The sequence below is a fragment of the Vitis vinifera genome, chromosome 5, assembly GCF_030704535.1.
Source record: "Vitis vinifera cultivar Pinot Noir 40024 chromosome 5, ASM3070453v1".
Taxonomy (NCBI): Eukaryota; Viridiplantae; Streptophyta; class Magnoliopsida; order Vitales; family Vitaceae; genus Vitis; species Vitis vinifera.
Window position 1 is genome coordinate 628,075 of NC_081809.1, and position 15,078 is coordinate 643,152.

The 15,078-nt window shown below is 35.8% G+C and overlaps 2 pseudogenes; one reads left to right on the plus strand and one right to left on the minus strand.

Moving 5' to 3' along the window:
- The first annotated feature begins 2,216 nt into the window (after nt 1-2,216).
- On the plus strand, nt 2,217-5,982 carry LOC132253721 (uncharacterized; annotated as a pseudogene).
- Nucleotides 5,983-6,511: 529 nt separating this feature from the next.
- Nucleotides 6,512-13,485, minus strand: LOC104877420 (major allergen Pru ar 1-like; annotated as a pseudogene).
- Between the last annotated feature and the right edge of the window lie 1,593 nt (nt 13,486-15,078).

Consider the following 15,078-nt stretch of genomic DNA (forward strand, 5'->3'; position numbering starts at 1 on the left):
TTTTCGTGTCAGGGCAGGCTGCCAAATTTGAATTCAAATGATGATCTAGTCTTGATGTCCAATGCACTGAAAAAAAAAGGTAAAATGAGACAGATCACATGATATCCTGATAAATAAGCAATCTACAAATCATAAGAGGGAGAAGTAAAATACAAAAAAATGGATCTCGTGAAATGATTTGGTATAATTAAATTTTAATACCCGCGGAGGGACAAAATTAAGGATATGGAAGTTGGACTTAATAAGCATATGCTTTTGGCTTAGTAAAAATCAAAGGTGCTTGAGGGAGAGTCACATTGTTGAAAATTGGCCCTAAGGTTCTTGGATGTATTATTAACCTCTTCTTATTATAATAGCTTTGCTTGTCAAGGTTTAATTTAGGTCATTTATCAAAGGAAAACTCTTTCCTTTCAACTATATGTTCACATGCCCATTTTTATCTTTTCTTCAACCACAATTCAGGTCGCAATGGCTTATAGATATTCCTTTATATTTCACATTTTAATTTTTAATATATCATGTTCACATGTCATATTAATGTGCATTTGACTTTCTTGTACTAGAAGTGTTGAGAATATCTGTAGGCTCAAATGGTAAATCATAGGGTAGTTTGCATAAATATTATAAATGCAACCATAATTTAAAGATTATAAACAACCATAAAAAAATGAATTCAAATACTATAAGCCATGTATCACATGTTTGAACCCATAAAAAAGGCCCATAGAAATATCACACCAAAAATACACTAACAATGTCTACAAACAAGGCCCAAGAATATCAATTACCTACTCAAAAAATGCTTAAAAAGTAACTCTCAAAAGAACTCTTTTCTCCCCAAACGCTCCCCAAGCAACTTTGCTTCTTTGCCTTCTTTGACACTCCTCACTCAAACCCCATGATCTCGTGTTGTTGCAAACATGGAGAATGAAATCACACACTTGTATTAAAATTACTAGAAGCTTAGAGGGTGGAAAAAGGTTATAGTTAGAAATGAAGGGCAATGGCTGCAACCAATGATGATGGTTTTAACTTCACTTTCAACTTTTCTCTTGAATTCTTTGAATGTATTCAAAATTTTTTATTTTTGTTTTTAGAAATTACACCTATGCATATTTGAAAAATCATCTATATATCAATGTCACTATGCAATGACTTCCATTGATTGATACTTTATCAAAAAGGTTCAAGGAGAGAGAGTCAAAGTCTTAAGTACATAATATGTGAATTTAATTACTTTGGGCAATTAATCCACCACCCAAGTCATCGACCACCCAAGTCATCGGTAGGGCTTAATTTATAGTTTCTCTTTCATCTTTACTCACTAAATAAACTTTCCTTTTATAATATTTTATATTAAATTAGAAGTAAGAATTGAGGCAAAATCTACCAACTTCATGGCCCATGGGAGAACAAGTTAATTACTCTAATTAGTAAGTTAAATAGTCAACTAATTACATTGAATAATTTTTAGAAATGAAACTACAGATTGTCTCTAGTTAATATATAACTACCTATTTGTTACCACCATTCGTAATAATAAAATTTGCCAAACTTAATCTTATTCCATAGGAAACTGTTTTCATGAACAAGCTATTCAATGAGCCATGAACACCGGCATATGTGGTAAATTCAAGTCTAATAAATACTTTGGTTGTTTGTTCCCAATTAGACCATCATATCCAAACTTTATCAGATCTTTGTGGAAATTTGAAGATTAAAAGCAACACTAAAATCATACCAGAACTCATCTATTGCTTAATAAAATATGATTTCCACTATGTTTATTAAAATAATAGAACAATTGTTAGAACTAATGAGAGTTTGCCTCTGAAGTTTGAAAAAGTCTTAGTTAGACTTGGTCTTTGTTATTGTTTCATATCATATTCTTGCTTCATAATTTTATGTTTTCAATTAGTAAAAGTAGTGCCAATAAAATCTGAAAGTAGCTGAGATTTTTTTGCAATTTCCGTTTGGTTGTAAGCCTATAAATAGGCATTCTCATTTGTGAAATAGATGTGTGTGCCTTCTTTCAATTCTTAACTCTCAAATTATTAATTTTTTCTTTGCAAGTTCTAGTTTTTTTTTATAGATTCTGACAATGGTATCAAAGCCCTGTTCCTACAGGTTGTGAGGCAAAGTTTCTTTGAGTGTTTTGAGTGCTAAACACAGGGAGGTTAAGTGATTTATTTTTTTCAGGCAGTTGTGGTGCAAACATGTCTACTTCCAGTAGTACTTCCTTTGTTATTCCAGTGTTTAATGGTGAACATTATCACATTTGGGCTGTCAAGATGAGGTTTTACTTAAGGTCTCAAGGTTTGTGGAATGTTGTGGTGTTTGAAGCTGATCCACCACCATTGGGAGCAAATCCTACAATTGCTCAGATGAAAGCATATGAGGAGGAAAAACTCAAGAAAGACAAAGCCATCACCTGCCTACATTCAGGACTTGCAGACCACATCTTCACCAAAACCATGGACTTGGAAACACCTAAATAGGTATGGGACAAGCTCCAAGGTGAATTTGAGGACAGTGACAGAGTCAAAACTATCAGGCTCCTCACATTGAAGAGAGAGTTTGAATTGATGAAGATGAAAAACAACGAATCTGTGAAAGATTATTCTAGCAGGTTAATGGATGTTGTAAACCAAATGAAGCTTCTTGGTGAGGCATTTACAAATCAAAATGTGGTAGAAAAGATCATGGTTTCAGTGCCTCAAAAGTTTGAAGCCAAGATCTCTGCAATTGAAAAGTCTTGTGACTTGTAAAGTCTCACAATTGCAGAGTTAACCAACAAGCTTCATGCACAGGAGCAAAGGGTCTTAATGAGAGGTGATGAAGCTACTGAAGGTGTTTTTCAAGCAAATCATAAGGGAAAGAGTTCTAGAAACTTGCAAGGAAATAAGTTCTTCAAGAACAACAAAAGGAAAGTTGAAGGATCTTCAAGAAAAGGAAACTTTTCGTCTTGCTCTCATTGCAGCAGAACCAACCATGTTGAGAAAGATTGTTGGTACAAAGGTAAACCTCTTTTTAATTGTAATTTCTACAATAAACTTGGCCACAGTGAGAAGTATTGCAAAGCCAAGAAAAAACTATCTTAGCAGCAAACACAACAACATGCAAATGTGATTGAAGAAGACAAAAAAGATGATGAGCATTTATTTATGGCATCACAAGCCCTCAGTTCTCATGAACTGAATACTTGGCTCATTGACAATGGTTGCACCAGTCACATGACCAAACATCTATCAATTTTTACCTCCATTGACAGATCAGTTCAACCAAAGGTCAAGTTGGGAAATGGTGAAGTTGTGCATGCCAAAGAAAAAAGACAATTGCTATTAGCACCAAGAGAGGTACAAAAATTGTCACTAATGTTCTTTACATTTCAGAACTAGATCAAAATCTTCTTAGTGTTACACAAATGCTAAGAAATGGATATGTAGTCTTTTTTAAAGAAAATTTTTGGTTTATCACTGATGTACGTGGAATAGAGATAGCAAAAATTAAAATGAATGGAAATAGCTTTTATTTGAAGCTTGATTTAGTTGAAGGTCATGTCTTTAGTGCCAAGATTGATGAGAGTGTTGTTTGGCACAAAAGATATGGTCATTTCAACTTGAAGTCATTGAAGTTCATGCAAGAAGCTGGTATGGTTGAAGACATGCCTGAAATCATAGTTAATGCTCAAACTTGTGAAAGTTGTGAGCTAGGGAAGCAACATCGCAAATCATTCCCTCAAAATATGTCCAAGAGAGCTACTCACAAGATGGAATTAGTTCATTAAGATATTTGTGGACCAATGAGGATAGCCTCATTGAGCAAATATGTTTATTTTGCACTATTTATTGATGCTTTCAGTAGAATGACTTGGGTTTATTTTCTAAAAACCAAATCACTAGTGCTCTATGTGTTCAAAAGCTTCAAGAAAATGGTTGAAACTCAAAGTGGCCAAAAGGTTAAGGTGCTCAGAACTGATAATGGAGGTGAATATACCTCAAAAGAGATCAATGTTTTTTGTCAAGAAGATGGAATTGTACACCAGCTGACAACTCCATACTCACAGCAACATAATAGAGTCTTTGAGAGGAAGAACAGAACGGTAATGGAGATGACAAGGTGCATGCTATTTGAGAAGAAACTACCAAAGCTTCTATGGGCTGAAGCAGTTAACACCTCAGTATATTTACTTAACAGACTACCGACTAAGTCTGTTCAGAGCAAAACACCAATAGAGGCATGGTCTGGTGTAAAACCATTTGTCAAGCACTTGAAAGTGTTTGGTTCATTGTGTTACCTTCATGTGCCATTTATCAAGAGAGGTAAGCTTGATGAAAGAGTTGAGAAAGGTGTTTTTGTTGGGTATGCAGTAGAATCAAAAGGTTATAGAATTTATAGCTTGAGTAGAATGAAAATTGTGATAAGTAGAGATGTGCACTTTGATGAAAATTCATACTAGAATTGGGACTTGAAGAAAGTCCATAAATGTGATCAAACCACTCCATCTATTCTTGAACCAGTAGTAGAAAGTACAAGTATTGAAGCAACTTCAGGCACACCAGTGCTTAAGGTAAGGCCATTATCTAATGTGTATGAGAGGTGCAATCTTGTACATGCTAAGCCTACATGTTACATAGAAGCTACAAGATTTCCATAATGGATTGAGGCTATGAAAGCTAAAATTGATGTTATTGAAAGAAATGGAACTTGGAAGTTGACAAAAATTACCTGAAGCTAAGAAGACAATTGGTGTAAAATGGGTTTTTAGAACCAAATTCAATTCGGATGGTTCAATCTTCAAGCACAAGGCTAGATTGGTTGTGAAGGGTTTTGCTCAAGTTGCTGGAGTGGACTATGGTGATACATTTGCACCAGTAGCCAAACATGACACTATAAGGGTGCTACTTGCACTTGCTGGTCAAATGGGATGGAAAGTGTACCATTTAGATGTCAAGTCAGCTTTTCTAAATGGTAGACTTCTTGAAGAAATTTATGTTCAACAACCAGAAGGCTATGAGGTTACTGGGCATGAACACAAAGTGTACAAGCTGCAAAAGGCTCTATATGGTTTGAAGCAAGCACCAAGGGTCTGGTATAGCAAAATTGACTCTCACCTGATCCAACTTAGATTTAGGAGGAGTGAAAATGAAGTTACTTTGTATTTGAAACAAAATGAGGATGGTTTGCAATTGGTAGTGTCACTTTATGTTGATGACATGCTAGTGACTAGAAGCAATGTACGATTGCTGGCTGAGTTCAAAATGGAAATGCAAGATGTATTTGAGATGTCTGACCTTGGCATCACGAACTACTTCCTTGGAATGAAAATATATCAATGCAGCTCGGGTATCTTCATTTCACAGAGAAAATATGTTGTTGATATTCTCAAGAAATTCAAGCTAGAATCATGTAAAGAAGTAGCAACTCCGTTGGCACAAAATGAGAAAATTTCAAAGAATGATGGTGAGAAACTTAAGGAACCCTTTGCATATAGAAGCTTGGTAGGCAACCTACTATACTTGACAACAACCAAACCTGACTTAATGTTTCCAGCTGGTTTGCTTTCAAGATTCATGAGTTCACCTAGCAATGTTCACATGGGAGTCGCAAAAAGGGTGCTGAAGTATGTTAGAGGTACAACAAATCTTGACATCTGGTATTTAAAGACAAGAGAAGTTAAGCTAGATGGCTATGCTGATAGTAATTGGGCAGGAAGTGTTGATGACATGAAGAGCACTTCAAGTTATGTATTTACAATCGATTCAGGTGTCGTTTGCTGGAATTCAAGAAAGCAAGAAGTAGTGGCACAATCAACTGAGTATATCTCCTTAGCAGCTGCTGCAAATCAAGGAATATGGTTAAGGAAATTGCTTGCTGATCTAGGCCAGGAACAAAGCTCACCAACAGAGCTTTACTATGACAAAAAGTCAGCCATTGCCATTGCTCAAAATCCTGTCCAACATGGTAGGACCAAACACATAAATGTAAATTTCATTCTATAAGGGAAGCTGAAAAGAATTCACCTGTCAAGTTGCATTATTGCTCAACTGATGTGCAACTTGCTGACATAATGACTAAGGCACTTCCTAAATCAAGGCTGGAGTTCCTAAGGTTGAAGCTTGGCATGTCCAAGGCAAATCTCAAGGAGGAGTATTAGAACTCATGAGAGTTTGCCTCTGAAGTTTGAAAAAGTCCTAGTTAGACTTAGTCTTTGTTATTGTTTCATATCAGATTCTTGTTCCATAATTTTCTGTTTTTAGTTAGTAGAAGTAGTGCCAATAAAATCTGAAAGTAGCTGAGATTTTTTTGCAATTTCCATTTGGTTGTAAGCCTATAAATAGGCATTCTCATTTGTGAAATAGATGTGTGTGCCTTCCTTCAATTCTTAACTCTCAAATTATTTATTTTTTCTCTGCAAGTTCTAGTTTTTTTTACAGATTCTGACAACAATGACTCCTTATTCCAATCAAGTATTACAAGCACTCGTATCATCAAGCCTGTATCTTTTTTATGGCCACAAAGAAGAAATATATATAAAGGACACAACTTGAACTGATGAAATTGAGACACAACACGAGACTGTCACAATATATCCCATTTCACTTAGTAGGCATCAGGATGTGCCAAGAGGTAGGCTTCAACAGCTTTGAACAGGCCCATAGCCTTCTCTTTGCCAGCCTTGATTTGGTCTTCTGTGATCTCAAAGTCACCTTTGGTATGGTACTTGCTGGTGCTTTTGCAGATGGATCCTCCATCAGGAGAAGGCCACCAACTTGACCTCATAAGAAATTGATTCAAGGGTGCCCATCAAAGCATCACCCTCAATCACACTGTAAGTGTATGTGAAGTTCTCTTTGTCTATTCCATCAACCCTGTGCTTTACATAATTGAATTGGCTCCCTTCATACCAGCAAATCTGGTTAGCATTTTGAAGTGCTTAATTTTGCTGCTTTTAAAAGCTAAAAACAGAATATGATGAGGACAAAAAAAATTAAGAATGTTAGTGATATTCCAATGCCTAGTAATGCAGATTAACCTTCTCTAAAAGTAATCTTTTTGATTGATCCAGGCCCTCCGTCTCCTTCAATGATCTCAGTGGACTTAATTGCTTGTGGAAGGATCTTGGGTATAAGTTTATCAGAGTCAAGGATAAAGGCCTTGAACATCTTGGCCGGAGGGATTGAAGAAGTGATCTCATGCTCATAAGTGATAACACCCATGATGCTACAACTAGAAAATGACCCAATTAAGGAGGAGGAGGATGAGTCATTGGTTTGCTGGGATTTTTTGGGGTGGGGTGATGTGTGAACCAGGGATGATATTCATAGACTGAGAAGAAGCTTCCTGTGTGTGAAATTGTCCCCAGTATTCAAAGTGTTGAAGTAATCCATTATTTTTAAAACAGATGCTTTGAGAAGACTACAATATAATCCAATAGTTTTTCTAATAAATAAATCTTTTTGGGTCGGCCAATTGAACTGAAAAAGAAAAAATAAAAATAAAAATTGATACAGATCACATGATGTCCTTATCTGAAAATCATGTGAGGGAGAAGTAAAATACACAAAAGGGGATAGCATGGAATAAAGAAAAGGTTTTGTAGAATACAAGAGATTAGATGTTATCAATGTTTACCAATTGGTAAACAGTCTGAGAGAACTTCTGGAAACTAATTAGCTTGGAGTTGAGTCGTGGTAAACATGTGGTGACAAAATTATGAATAGGAAAGTTTTATTTATATGTAATACAACATGGTTTTAGCTTAGTAAAAAACCTTGTTGAAAGTTGTCCCTGGGGTTCCTGGATGTATAATTGACATCTTCTTATTATAATAGCAACCTTGCTTTTCAAGGATGTAATGTTTAACAATAATTTAGGTTCCTAGTAGAAGGAAACTAAAGCTCTTCCTCTTGAACTAGGTTCACATGCCCATTTCCATGCTTTTAGACCAGATCAATTCAGAGCAGGAATGGCTTAAATACTGTTCCTTCATATTTCACTTTTTAAATTTTAATACACTGTCCTAGTTTTCATTCTGGGTAAACAAGCTTAATAATTTTTAAGTGATTCTTGAGTGCAAATTGTTAATTAAAGTTAAAATATGTATTAATATTTTTCTTTTATTTGTTGAAATTAATGGAGAAATTTTGTTTTCACCATATTGCATCAATTAAAAGGTCATATATAGCTGCTGTTTAAATTGTACATGGTCATGTTGTATTTTGAGGTTTTAGCATGGGAAGTGTAGAGAATGTAGGCTCAAATACTAAATTATAGAGAAATAACAAAATTAATTTGCACAAGTATATATTATAATGCAACCATAATTTAAAGATGATAAACAACAATAAAAAAATGAATTCAAATATTTTATGCCATATATCACTAAATATTGAACCCACAAAAATATCCCACTACAAATACACTAAAAAAAGCCCACAAACAATGCCCAAGACATACAATCTTCTTTACAAATGCTTAAAAGCTAATTCCAAACATGCTCTTAATATATATATGCCAAGATATAGCTCATACTCCCAAACAATTCCCAAGTTACTCAACTTCATTGCTTTCTCTGGAACCTCTCACTCACACCCCACGATCTCATGTTGTTACAAAGATGGAAGATGATGGAGAATGGGATCACAACCCTATTTTATAACTATTGAAAGATGGTGAACAGAATTTGTGATTGGAAATGATGGCAGTGGCCAATGATGATGCAAAGATATGTGACAAAAACTATTAGCAAAAAGGTATGGTGCCTATTGTTGATTAGCTATAAAAGGTGACTTTGGTATTATGGCCGTCTCTGGTGATTGCAATGGATGAAAGCATGCAGTTCTGTCATTGGGAACCCAGATCAGTGTTGATTCTTCAATTCTCCCCATCTACACTTCTCTTCCTACTATTTTGATGAATATGGTATTTATATGTTAAAGCTTTTATTGAAATTCTAATCACTAAGTTTATATGGTTCTTTTTTTTTTTTAATTAGTTTTTGCTATTATATTATTTAAAATATTACCTTTTGCTTTTTTGTACTTTTTATAATGTTTCGCTTAACTAAGGCAACATTTGCATACCTTGATTTGAGCTTTCGTTATTTAATCGATCATATAGGTTGAAATATAGATTCTTCTTGTTGATTTGGTTGCACTCCTATGTGGTTCTATGATATATGTAAATATGTTATGTGCTTGTAGTTTTACCAGTAGTCTTTGGTAAATTAACTTCTAATCCACTATCTTTTAAACTCAAGTATGACTTCCTCTCTTTAGGATCTTCTCTAATCCTATCCTGTAATTTCTCTAATCTTTGGTGTATATTAGTACTATTGTCCACAAAAATAAAGTTTTTAGCAAATATAGCATGCTTTGTATATAACATCAACCACTTATATTATAAGGTTGCAACATCTCCATATTTTCTTATCATCATAACCCACAAATATGCAGCGAAACAATTTCTTATCAAACTTGGTCCACAATGATCAAACATGAACACATGGTGTACATACATATAATTACTTGAAAATGACTCATTGGACTTGATATATTCCATAATTTCTAAAATAGTGAAGCAAGCCCTAGTTTTGTTGGTGATCGATAACATATTAATTGTCATTTTCATTAATTCAACCTAATTCTATTTGAAACAATCTTGCTATGCAACATACTCTAACATATTTATGCAAGATATTGATTATTCTTTTCTATTATATCATTATATGTACCTGTGGACACCACATTTTCAATTGCTCGATGAGTTTCCCACTCGAATGGCGAGCTCGCTTTTTTTGTTTTGAAATAAAAATTGATTTTATCGTTGATTAAGAAAAAGAAAATGACTTGGAGTCGCCACTTATTTTTGTTTTATTTTTAAAAAGGGTAAACAAAATAAGAAAGAAAAACCCTAAATGTGACTTTATATTTTGGAAAAGACGGTCTACGAAAAACCGGATTGGGTTCAGGGGTCAGGTTACTCATCGAGAAGGTACGGTAAAGACCGTAGCACCCCTCTAAGCCCCTAAAATGAGTCTCTACTAATAAAATGAAGCAATCATGACAATTAATTAGGAAATCAATGAATACCCGGAACTATCATGCACATATGAGAATCAAAATATGTATGGTGAATGAGCAAAATGAGTGAATGCGTACCTGGGCAACAATCAGCAACGCACTATCATGGAATGAGGTTAGTGAATAAACACAGAATGATTATATACATGTTATGGAATATAGCAAAACGATCATGCATGGTAAATAAATCAATCAGACGATCAATCAGTCATGAATGCACATATGTAGGGCCCCCACCAAAGCCCATTTCATCTTGCTTGAACCAATTCCGATAACCCCATTATTTGGAATTACGGAAATGGATTCCTTGCTTATTTCAAAACATTTTAAAAACAGAGGAGGTATGAAAATTGCTTGCCGGAAATAAAAGTGGCAGCAAAGCTCTATTGAAAATGTGATTATGGAACCAAAAGAAATTCTAAGGACGAAGTATGAAACAATTGGGACCATTTGAATACCAGGACTTAGAAGAAGTTATAAAATGGGATTCCAGGAGCGAGGTACCCGGGGAAGATGGCGGCGGAGGAATTCCGGACACGATGGGCGTCCGGAGGGAAAATGACGGCTGAGGAATTCTGGACACGATGGGCGTCCGGAGGAAATGACGGCGGGGGAATTCCGGATACAATGGGCGTCCGGAGGAAAATGGCGGCGGGGGGTTCCGGACGCGAGGATGTCCGGAGGAAATGGTGGCGGGGGGTTCCGGACGCGAGGGTGTCCGGAGGAAAATGGCTGCGGGGGATTCCGGACGTGAGGGTGTCCGGAGGAAAATGGCGGCGGGGAATTCTGGACGCGAGGGTGTCTAGGTGTAAATGGCGGCGGGGGATTCCGGATACAATGGGCGTCCGGAGGAAATGGCGGCGGGAAATTCCTGACGCGATGGGCGTCCAGAGGAAAAGACGGCGGGGGATTTCCGGGTACAAGGGACGTCTGGAGGAAATGGCGACGGAGGGTTTCCGAATACAAGGGGCGTCCGGAGGAAATGGCGGCGGAGGATTTTCGGGTACAAGGGGAGTTCGGAGAAAATGGCGGCGGAGGATTTTCGGGTACAAGGGGCGTCCAAAGGAAATGGCGACGGAGGATTCCGGATACAATGGGCGTCTGGAGGAAATGGCGGCGGAGGATTTCCGGATACAAGGGGCGTCCGGAAGAAAAATGGCGGCGGAGAAGTATGAGACATATGGGGATTTACGCGTGATGAAGATAAACGGGAATAAGAATGGAATGATGGGTGGGGACATAGGCATGTTGGATGAAACGATGAATAATAAACGAAAATGGGTATGGGGATGCTAATGAGGTGAGCTTTACCGCCATGGAAACTACCCCAGATTTTATAGGATCTCTTTCGAGTAGGGACGAGAAAATGGACGCGTACCATGGAAAGATATCAAGAAACAGGGGAAGTAGAGAAACAGAGCGCAAAAGAAGATGAATAAATAAAGGAGAATCTTAGAAAATCCATTTCATGAATCATCAATGAATCTTCTGAGCAGGTGGGTAAACCACATCAAATGCAAACACATGCGTGATTCCTGGGCATTTCATAATCACAAAAGGGGCAGAGCAAATTAAGATCAACAATGGCGAACACAAATGCAGGACTATCTCTCAACAAACAAACCAGTGGCCTTCAATATCCACCCCAAACAGCATAATGTTAAGGAAAAGCATAGAATAATGAGAGATGAAGGAAAGTTGTATACATACTTGGTTCCTCAAGCAAAAAGAAATCGAGCTTCAGCACTCTCAAGGAGTTTCTCCCTTTCGCTCACCTTTGGCGATGGAAACTCTCCCAGAGAAAATCCTCTACAACTCTTCGCTCCTCTCTTCTTTCTCTCCTCTTTTTCTCTTTCCCCCCCTCTAGAAGAACCTTCCCGTGCTTTTTTTTTTTTCCTCCTTTTTCTTTTTGTGCCTTGAATTTGCCTTCCCAACGTTCTCTGCTGCAACCACCTTTTTCCTGCTGAACTCCTTCTGCAGCCACCTTTTTGTCTGCCTTTTTCTTCCTGCAGCCACCTTTCCTGTCTCACTCCTTCTACAGCTTCAAAAAGCGAGGTTGATTCCTCATGGCCACTAAGGATGTGACACGTGGCCCGCTGGGATAGTGGCACCTGGCAAAAAAACGTTATCTGCAAAAACAAACAGAGAAAAGCGACCCATGCCTAAATGGGGGTCTACAGTACCCAATTCCATTATTTGTATATAACTATATCATTTTCAACTTTGTCCTTGAATTCTTTAAATTTGTTCTAAACTTGTAATTTTTGTTTCAAAAAATATATATATACATGCCTTAAAAAAAGTCATCTATGAAGGTCATTATATAACCCATTAATTGATGCTCATTGCTTTATAAAAAAGTTTGAGGAGAACGGTCTTATTAAAGCTGTCCAAAAGATTATTGATTGTATTGAAAACACGTATCAATGACACTTTCTAATTATAATATTGATCTTACTTGTCAAAGTTGTAATGGTTTAATTATTATATTAAGGGACTGTTTTAGAATAAAGTTTGACTCTTATATTTAACAAGAAAAGAAATAGAAGTAGCGGTCAAAGGAGTACTCATTGTTATATTATTTTAATATATATAACGGAAATCATATTTTCATTAAACATTATTTTATATGGTGTGACCTTGTATAATTTTAATCTACAAATTTGAATACAAATTTCCTAAAGTTTGGAAAAGATGGTTGAAATTAGAACCAACAACCAAATTATCATTCCCATAGAATTTACCTTGAATTGCATATCAATTTTACCAGTAACAACCACCATAACACTGGGTGGCAGCAATACAAGTACTGATGGAAACTTTGAAGTCTGCCATCAATTAAGAGCAAAACTAGCATTGCAACTACAACTTCAACATTTTGATTCTTAATTAATCCAATAGTTACCTCAAAGAGGTGTAGGTTCCGTGAAAAGTATATTCTTGGTTTAATTAAGAATTTATTAATCAGATTGTTGATCTCAAACCAAGCTCTTGTCCGATATTAATTGCCTTAATATAAGGTTAACTGGTCTGGCATAGAGCCAAAATTTGAACAGTAATGACATCCAGGAGGGTTGGAATTAGATCTATACATTTACAGAAATGTTTCTTATTATTAGTTCTTAACTTTATGAAGTGGGTGTCTCTTAAGGAAAAAAAGGAAGTCAATAATAATACAATAGGGCTAAAAATCATTAATTTCAAACAATCAAAAACCTTCACCAAAAGTAACCTTCTTGATGATTCCAGCCCCTCCATCTCCTTCAATGATCTCAACACACTTAATGGTTTGTGGCAGGATCTTAGGGATGAGCTTGTCGACATCAAGGACAAAGGCCTTGAACATCTTGGCTGGGGGGATTGAAGAAGTGATCTCATTCTCATAAGTGATAACACCCATGATGTTAAGATTTTGAAAATGATAAAACGAGGAAGAGAAGAAGGATTTATTGGTTTGTAGGGAGTGCTTTGGGGGTGAGGAGATGTGATAACTAGAGGATGATATTGATAGTCCAAGAAGAAGGTTCCCCCATGTGTGAAAGTGTCCCCAAAATTCAAAGGTTAAGGTGATCCGTTACTTAATTATCAGAAACTTCTGGGGAGACTTCAAAGTAAACCATTATTTTTACAATAAAGAACTACTTTTGGGGTGTAGTGATACTGTCGGCTCTGAATAATAATAATTTGAATAAATTCCATGATACTGTATTTAATCTGAAAATGATGTGAGAAGAATTAAAAAATGGATGAATTGAATTGGTAAACTTTTTGGAGTCTAGTGGACTGAAGCCTAGAGACAAGGTATTTGTATATTGGCAAACCATTACAAAATTATGGAAATCATAGAATTTTGGGAGCAGTTAATGTAAATACTTAATTTTTTGGCTTAATTAATAAACAATTAGCAGAAAAAAGAAAGAAATCATAGCAATTGGTCACTCGTAAAAATTTTCCATGGAGTTCTCTTCACATCTCTTTCCAACTACTTTTGTAATCGATAAACAATGACTTCAAAAATAAATAATTTTATATGTCCATGTCTATATACCTTTATATCATAACTAAAAACTTTAACTAGCCTTTAAATGTGTGCAAATTTTGCTTACAACTTTTAATAATTAGCTGCTGTAATTTTTGGTTGTCACATAATTGTTTTCATTCCCACCTTTAAGACATTTCTCTTAGAGATTTATCCATTGAGAGACTTAATATGTGAAAATACCTACTTACTGTTCTTTAACTTTGCAATATTTAACATGAATTACTCTTTCTTTGACAAGTTCTCTAATTAGGAAATGAAACTGATCTCGAATATACTCCTCCATGAAATATTGGCTCCTTAGTAATTAAAATGGTTGAATTGTTGTGACAAAACAAAAGTGTATGCTTTTTTTGCTCGTGATTGATGTTCTACCAAAGACCTTATACAATTAAACAATTAATTAGGATCTAATTTGGGTTAGATTAAGTGACCTAAACCCATATGAACTCAAGTCACTTAAACTCAATTAAAAACCCTATAAATACCTCATAGGGGTTAGGGTTTCTATCATTTTTATTTTTCACCATCCAGAGAGAAAGAAAATAACCTCTATCCTCCTTTCCTTCATATTGGAAGTGTGTCAAAAACAAGGTTGAGTCATCGGAAGGAAAATCGTGGGTTTATGAGACTTCCAACAACTTCAATGTCGTTTTCAACACTTAAAATTTAAGGTTTTGGAATATTTAAACCTAAAGGTTAATATTTTAACCATAAAAATCAATTTTTTGAAAAATTGATATTGCTTTCGTTGGTTAGATCTAAGATGCCAACAACTTCCTAGAACTAAAGTTGCAATGTATTCAACTTCATTAGTAGAAAGAGCAACAATGGGTTGCTTCTTTGACCTCCCTAAAGATGCCCCACCTCTAATAGTGAATACGTAAGCAATCAAATGTGCTTACTTTTGCTATCATCAAAGCTTCCTTCCATTTCTCTACTAGTGTAATACAC